The 7,197-nt window shown below is 37.0% G+C and overlaps 1 non-coding gene across 1 annotated transcript; it reads right to left on the reverse strand.

Moving 5' to 3' along the window:
* Positions 1-3,541: 3,541 nt before the first annotated feature.
* On the reverse strand, positions 3,542-3,674 carry LOC138155621 (U6atac minor spliceosomal RNA). Its single transcript, XR_011166907.1, has one exon. It is a non-coding gene; the product is annotated as a U6atac minor spliceosomal RNA (small nuclear RNA).
* Between the last annotated feature and the right edge of the window lie 3,523 nt (positions 3,675-7,197).

Raw genomic sequence — 7,197 nt, forward strand, 5'->3', positions numbered from 1 at the left:
AGAGAGAGAGAGAGAGAGAGAGAAAGAAAGAAAGAAAGAAAGAAAGAAAGAAAGAAAGAAAGAAAGAAAGAAAGAAAGAAAGAAAGAAAGAAAGAAAGAAAGAAAGAAAGAAAGAAAGAAAGAAAGAAAGAGAAAAGACAAGTTTGAATGCTGCCTCAGATTTGCTTGTGTGATCCTGGGCAAGTTACTTAACCTCTCTCAGTCTCCTTGCCATGTCGACAGCTTACATAGCATTTTCTTCACCACAACTATAAGTGGTACGTAGTAAAAATATTAGTTACCATTTCATAGATGAAAAAATTAAGGTCCAGAAATATTAAGTGGCCATAGAGCAAGTGAATTGATCCCAAATTCAGTAACCTTTCCACTATACCAAGCTGCCTCCAAATACAACTTCATTTGAGGAAGAAAACATTGTGGAACTATGTAAATTGGATCTAAATAAACTTGTATGCAAATGTTTCATATCATTTTTCCATGGCAAGTATTTATAAATATTTGATGAACTTCTATTTACAAGAGGCAGCACAGTTCACTGCAAATAAAACCAGATGTTCCACCTTGGTCCACATTATGCTCCTTCACACACTCTACTTTTGAACCAAACTGCCCTTCTACTTCACTTCAATGTTGCATTTCCTTTCTTTGTGTATTTAGACAAATTGTCCCCCAAGCCTGGAGTTCATTCCTTCTTCATCTCCACCTTTCAAAATCCTCATCTTCCTCCAAGACTCAGCCCATATTCCAACTATTAGATCCCCCCACAACTCTCTTCTCCTAGGGTTACTATGCATTTTATTAATATGTATAGGTATTACATCACATGCACACACACACACACACACGCACACAATCCAGAAAAATATAAATCCTTAAAGGCAGGGATTATTTCATTTTTGGATATCCAGCATCTACCTCAGAACTTTACATATGATAGCATCATTTCTTCATGATTTCAGAGTTGGAAAAAGTGTTGGAGACTATCCAGGTCAGTTACCTCATTTTACAGAACAGAAAACTAAGGACCATAAATGTTAAATGACTTGCCCAAGGCCACACAGCTAGGGCCAGGATTTGAGGTCAGTTTCTCTAACACTAAATCCAGCACATTTTCCACTGTGCCACATTCCAACTGGTAGATACTTTAAAAAATACCCATTACTTTAAACTGAAATGAATGGAATGAAATTGGAAATGATAGGATACTTGCAGAATCCTTTAGCCTAATTCCTGTCTTTTCTTCCTCCCTCTAATGAGCACCAAGGCAAATGAGTTCATACAAACATAGTTCCGGCTGAATCCAGTTTTCTTTCCTCCACATCATGCTCCCTCTCTTTGGCACACAGCTCTTTAAGGAGGCAGAGCTGTTCTCTGCTGGCATAGACCTCCTAGGGGACACCACCATATTCACCTGCAGGCACTTCCTTATACCATTTTCAAATGTCCTAAGGCAGAGACCTGGAATGAAGGCAAACCATTCTTTGCACTGTTAATTGCACCTGACTCAGAGGCATTTAATAAATCCATATCAAATCAAATTAGATATACTTGATTGAAGGAAAAGTTCAGATGAGAGTTAAGAGGTAAAGAATCTCATCTCCCCTACCAGCATGCTCCTGGAGACACAAAGGACACAGTTGTGTGAAGGGATATTCAAATGCCTGTGGGAAATTATTGGATTCCAAGGATAACTTTGCAAGGTCATTGGAATAAAAGAGTCTCCCATTGAAATAGTCCCCAAACTTGGGTTGTAATACCCAAAGGATACTAAAATAGAGCCATGGCACATATGGTAAGGCATTCAGTACTCTGTTTTTAATGTAACATCAGCAAAATGATAGCATCAGGATTATATCAAATCCCACAGTCTCAGAGATGAAAGGGACTATAGAACTCACATAATCCAACCTGTACATGAACAAGAACTTGTTCTATGATATCCCAGACAAGGGGGTCATTCAACTATCACTCAAAGACCAGCTCCCCTGAATGATAGAGCCTTCACTAGCCCTACCCAAGACATCCCATCACACTTTGGGGCAGCTCTCATTGTTAGAGAATTTCCTTTAGACTGAACTAAAAATCTGCATCTCTGAAACTCATGTCCATTGCTCCTTGTTCTGCCCTCTGGGGTCAAGCAAAGAACCTGACTAAATGACATAATGAATTTGCAATATCATACTATGTTGTATAAGAGTATATCATCCATGCCCACATATACTAACAAATTTTATACTGGATCAGAAAGACTAGCATATAATTCCAAGAATATATCAGAAACAGTGTATTTATTTTTTTTAAAAAAAAAAAAGGACTGGATAACTATAGGACAGTTATAGTGATAGAACATAGGCCCTAGAGTCAGGAGGACCTGAGTTCAAATCCAGCCTCAGACATTTGCTAACTGTGTGACCCTGGGAAAGTCACTTAACCCTGATTGCTTCCAATAATAATAATAACAATAAATTTGCATAGTAGATTTCAGCCCAGATGTACACCTGAACAGGAGGCCGGGCTTCTGCCAAGCTCTTACATACCTATTCCAGCAAAACCCTGAAGTTCATAGAAAAATGAACTTTTCAATACCAAATAATGTCAGCAACAGTTCAGTGAAACCTCTTGGTAAAACTAAAGATGGACAGTAACACTTCCTGAAACCTAAAATAGAATGAACAGAAATCAGTGATTCCCTGAAACAGTAAGGAATACCAGAACAAACTCAAAAGTTTGCCATATTTTCACAGAGTTGATTATATTGATATCTGATTGACATTAATAGGCCATATTGATATCTAAAATTATTGATTAATTGATACATGATATAAAAAATTACTAAACTGGAAACAGATAAAAGAATGACAATTCAAGAATCACTAGACTCCCTTAAAATTACAGCTTTAAAAAAATGTTAGACCCTGTATTGTAAGAAATCGTGAGTGAACACCACCCCTGTTAGAATGAGAGAGCATTGGGGTGGCTAGATGGCTCAATGAGTAAAGCACCAGCCCTGGAGTCAGGAGGACCCAAGTTCGGTTTCAGCCTCTGACACTTAACACACACACACACACCAAAAAACTAGCCATGTAACCTTGAGCAAGTTACTTAACCCCAATTGCCCTCCAAAAAGGCAAAAAAAAAAAAAAAAAGAATGAGAGAGCAAAGTACAGATAGAAATAATATATTGATCATGTCATAAAAAAGAAAAAAAAGGAAAAGTTCTAGAAATATAATATCCAAAATCAGTACTCTAACATCAAAGAAAAAGATTCTGTAAACATCCAGAAAGAAGTAGTTCAAGTACCACAGAACCAATCACGATCACAGAAGAACTGGCAACTTCTATTAATAAAAGGGGGGGGGGGCAGATCTTGGAATATAGTACATCCTTCCAAAAGGCAAATGTATAATCTTCCTACAAAGAATGACTTACTCTGAAAAGCTTTAACGTAACACTATAGGGAGGGAAACAAACCCTTAATGGAAAAGAAGATTTGCAAGCATTACTGAAGAAAATGCCAGAGCTGAGTAGGAACTTTGAAATATAGACGAGTTACATGGTTCAATGTCACAGAGTAGGAGGAAATACTTTAGCAGGATATGTGTTGTAAAGGCCACTAGGACCTCTTCCATCCTTCTCAAAGGGAGAGCTAACCTTCTCTCCTTTAATACAACACACATAAGAGTTAAGAGAAACTTAAAAAAATAAATTTATTTGAGCAATCAGAAGGGGTTTTATGATGACATAATGCTAATCTAATATGGGGAGAAGAAACAAGCAACTCTTTAGAACTTCAGTGTCTTCAAAGGGTACTGAGGCAGTTAAATAAGAAAAAGGGTGGATTAGTTCTTTTTTGCATGTTCAAAGACAGGAAAGAAAAAAACTAGTACAGGAAGAATCCAGTAGTTCAGAAAAAAGAAAGAAGTGGGTGAAACTTTCTAATTTTCATAATTTCATAATGAATGTATGAGAAGAGTATAGGAGGGAGGGAGAGAGAGAGAGAGAGAGAGAGAGAGAGAGAGAGAGAGAGAGATTGGTATAGAAATACAACACACTTAATCAGGAAACAAGAAGGGATTGGGAGGGGAGATTAAAAGGAAGTTAACACTGTAAAGGGAATAGAAAAGAGCAAAATAAACTTCCTTATACTGAATAGGGAATTAAAAGGCAAAAAAGGAAACTAGAATCAAAATATCTTAGATTGTCTCTAGATGACCAGAGAATGACTAAACAAATTCTAATACATAAATGCAATAAAATATTATTACATGGTACAAAAATGATTAAAAAGACAGCTTCAGAGAATTCTGGGTAGTATAATCTGAAATAGTGTGCCACAAGTGGAATTAAGAGACAAATTTATACAAGAACAATATTATAAAGACAACTTTGAAAGGCTTAAGGACTGTGCTCAAAACAAAGGCCAACCATCTCTCCAGAGAACCTAAGATGAAGTATATTACTCACCTCCTGACAGACACAAGATACAGAAACATAAATTTTGGGACATGGCTACTGTATGGATTCATTTCGCTCAGCTTTGCTTATCTGATACAAGGATTATTTTTTTTCCTTTCTTATTCAAAATTTATGGGGGCAGAGCTATTAGAAGGAAAGGAGAATTAGCAATAGTGATGCTCAAAAACAGAAGACCATTGCAATGTTTTTAAAATGCACACAGAAGAACAAAAGGAAATTCAAAAAAGAAGCACAGACAAGCAAGACAGTCTTGAAATAAAATACTTTCTTTAAAAAGCAAGCTGTTTGAAATGGAGATTCATGGTTTTCTATAGAATTCTCTTTTTACTTTCTACTCTGTGTATGGAAATGGTCTTTTTTTTTAATTTGGTGTTTAAATTCAGAATGAAAAAAATTTTAAATTCAAATTAAAAAAAAACTATATTCTAGAATTTTTCCAAGGATCAAGCTCATTGATCTAGATTTTGCAGATTCTACTTTTCTTCTCCTTTGTTTGGAAAATGTAGACATTTGTCCTTCTCCAACCTTACATTATTTCTACAATTCTCCACTCTCTTTCACAAAGAGTAATTCAGCAATTTCATCTGCCAGACCTTTTGGTATCCTAGCATACACTTGTTTGTTGTTGTTTCTTAGTCCAATGACTTGAACTTATCAAATGTTACCTTGAGTTTCACCTCCTTATTAACAAATTTTCTTCTGTCCTTTCCAGTGCAAAGATAACTCTTCCTGGCAGAAAAAAAAAACGCAGAAGAGAAAATACTGAACATGTTCATTTTACAGATCAGGAAACTGAGATACAGAGAGGTTCAGAGACTTGGCTGAGATCATACAAATAGATCATACAATACTAAGTAGGAGAACAAGGATTTGAACCTATTCCAGATTTGACTCCAGATTCAGGGCTCTTTCTACAACATCAACAATCCCAGAAATTAGCTCCAGGTTGGAGAATCCAAGGCAGACTCAGTCAAGAATTCCAAGCCCCTCCTGCTGCAGGGGGGAAACTAATAGCAACAGAAAGGCAAAGTTAGTGCTACAGGGATCTGAGGGTCTTTGCAGATGTACTGGATCCACCAGGGTGACAGAAGTAAGTGTTTCAGATTTTTAAAATATGGCTAGCACTGAAATATCCCATGGTTTATCTTTGCAAATAGCTTGAATCTGTTTACTCACAAGACAGATGAAACTGAATCCAAGAACTGCTGTTATTGGAAGTTTTTCTGTTCATATAAAAATCATTCCCACCGAAATTTTCAAGTAGACCGCCCCTGCAGATCTAGATGTAGTTTAAACAACTCTTACCTGTATTTTTAATTCTCTATTTTTTTTTCAGCCCGCAATGCCTCAGCCTGGCAAGGATTGGACCCTGGGTAACTGAACATTAGCCTGGTAGGTGCTAAAGGTTGGTTCAGCTTCAAGGATGATCCCATGATGGTCAGTCTGAGGACCAGCCAAGCTAATTACAAAGAGATCCATCATATTCTTAGTCACAAGGTAATAAATTTTTTGGCCGAAGTCAACTGTGGAAGGCTGTAGAGGCAATGTGATCAATGCCAATGAAGGCAGCTAGACACCAAGGATTTATAGAAGTACTAAAGGACTTTTTAATCAACTAAAATAAAGTCACCTAAAATCATGTAGCCATAAATATGAATGAGAGAATTGCATTTGGAGATAGAGGACATGAGTCCAAATTCTGGTTCTGCCAACTCACAGCCTATGTAACCTTAGGCAAACTCCTAACTACTGTGCATCAGTTTCCAGAATTGTAAAATGAAGGAGTAAATTAGATGGTTTAAGATCCCTTCTGACTCCAAAGCTATGAACCTGGGATTGTAGCAGGAGGGAACTTTGTTTCTTCTTTCTTACTTTCCTACTATTTTCTCTCCAAAGTTTTCCTTTCTTCTCTATAAAAGCACTTTTCCCTGAGTTTTAATAGCAAATTAATAAAATCTCAGAGTTGAAAGAAATCTATGTAGCCAAATCATTTTTTAGAAAAGGGAACAGACAATTGGATCAGTTTCATCTTTAAAAAATTTTTTTTCCAAATTTCAGGCAGTAAGGCAGCACAGTGGATAACTGGGCTTGGAGTCAGATAGATCTGAGTTCAAATTCTACCTCACACACTTACTGGCCATGTGACCCTGGGCAAATCATTTAATGAATCAATGCCCCAGTTTCTTTGTTTGTAAAATGGAGATAATAATAATCCCTACTTAACAGAGCTGTCATGAGGATCAAAAGAGAAAAATATGTGCAGTGGTCTGCAAACTTTAAGGCATTATATTAATGCTAGTTATTATTATTAAACTAAATTTTCTCATTTTATTTAACAAAAATCTATTTCCTCAGTCTCCCACTTCCTTACCCCCACCATGGTGTGGGGGAGCCCTTATAACAAGTGTGCACTCAATTAAAACAAAGTCCTACATTGATCTTATGCCAAGGGTGGGGAACCTGTGGCCTCAAGGACACATAAAGCCTTCTAGGTCACATATAGTCTCCTAGGTCCTTGGATTCAGCCTTTTGACTGAGTCCAAGTTCTATAGATCAAATCCTTTTATTAAGGAAATTTGTTCTGTAAAGTTTGGATTCAGTCAAAGAGCTGCACTTGAGGACCTAGAGGGCCACATGCAGCTGCAGGATCCCCACCCCTGAAACTCTTGTCTAACACACACACACACACACACACACACACACACACACACACACACACA

The sequence above is a fragment of the Petaurus breviceps genome, unplaced genomic scaffold, assembly GCF_028583685.1.
Source record: "Petaurus breviceps papuanus isolate PSGF00001 unplaced genomic scaffold, PetGlider_PUasm1.0 91133, whole genome shotgun sequence".
NCBI lineage: Eukaryota > Metazoa > Chordata > Mammalia > Diprotodontia > Petauridae > Petaurus > Petaurus breviceps.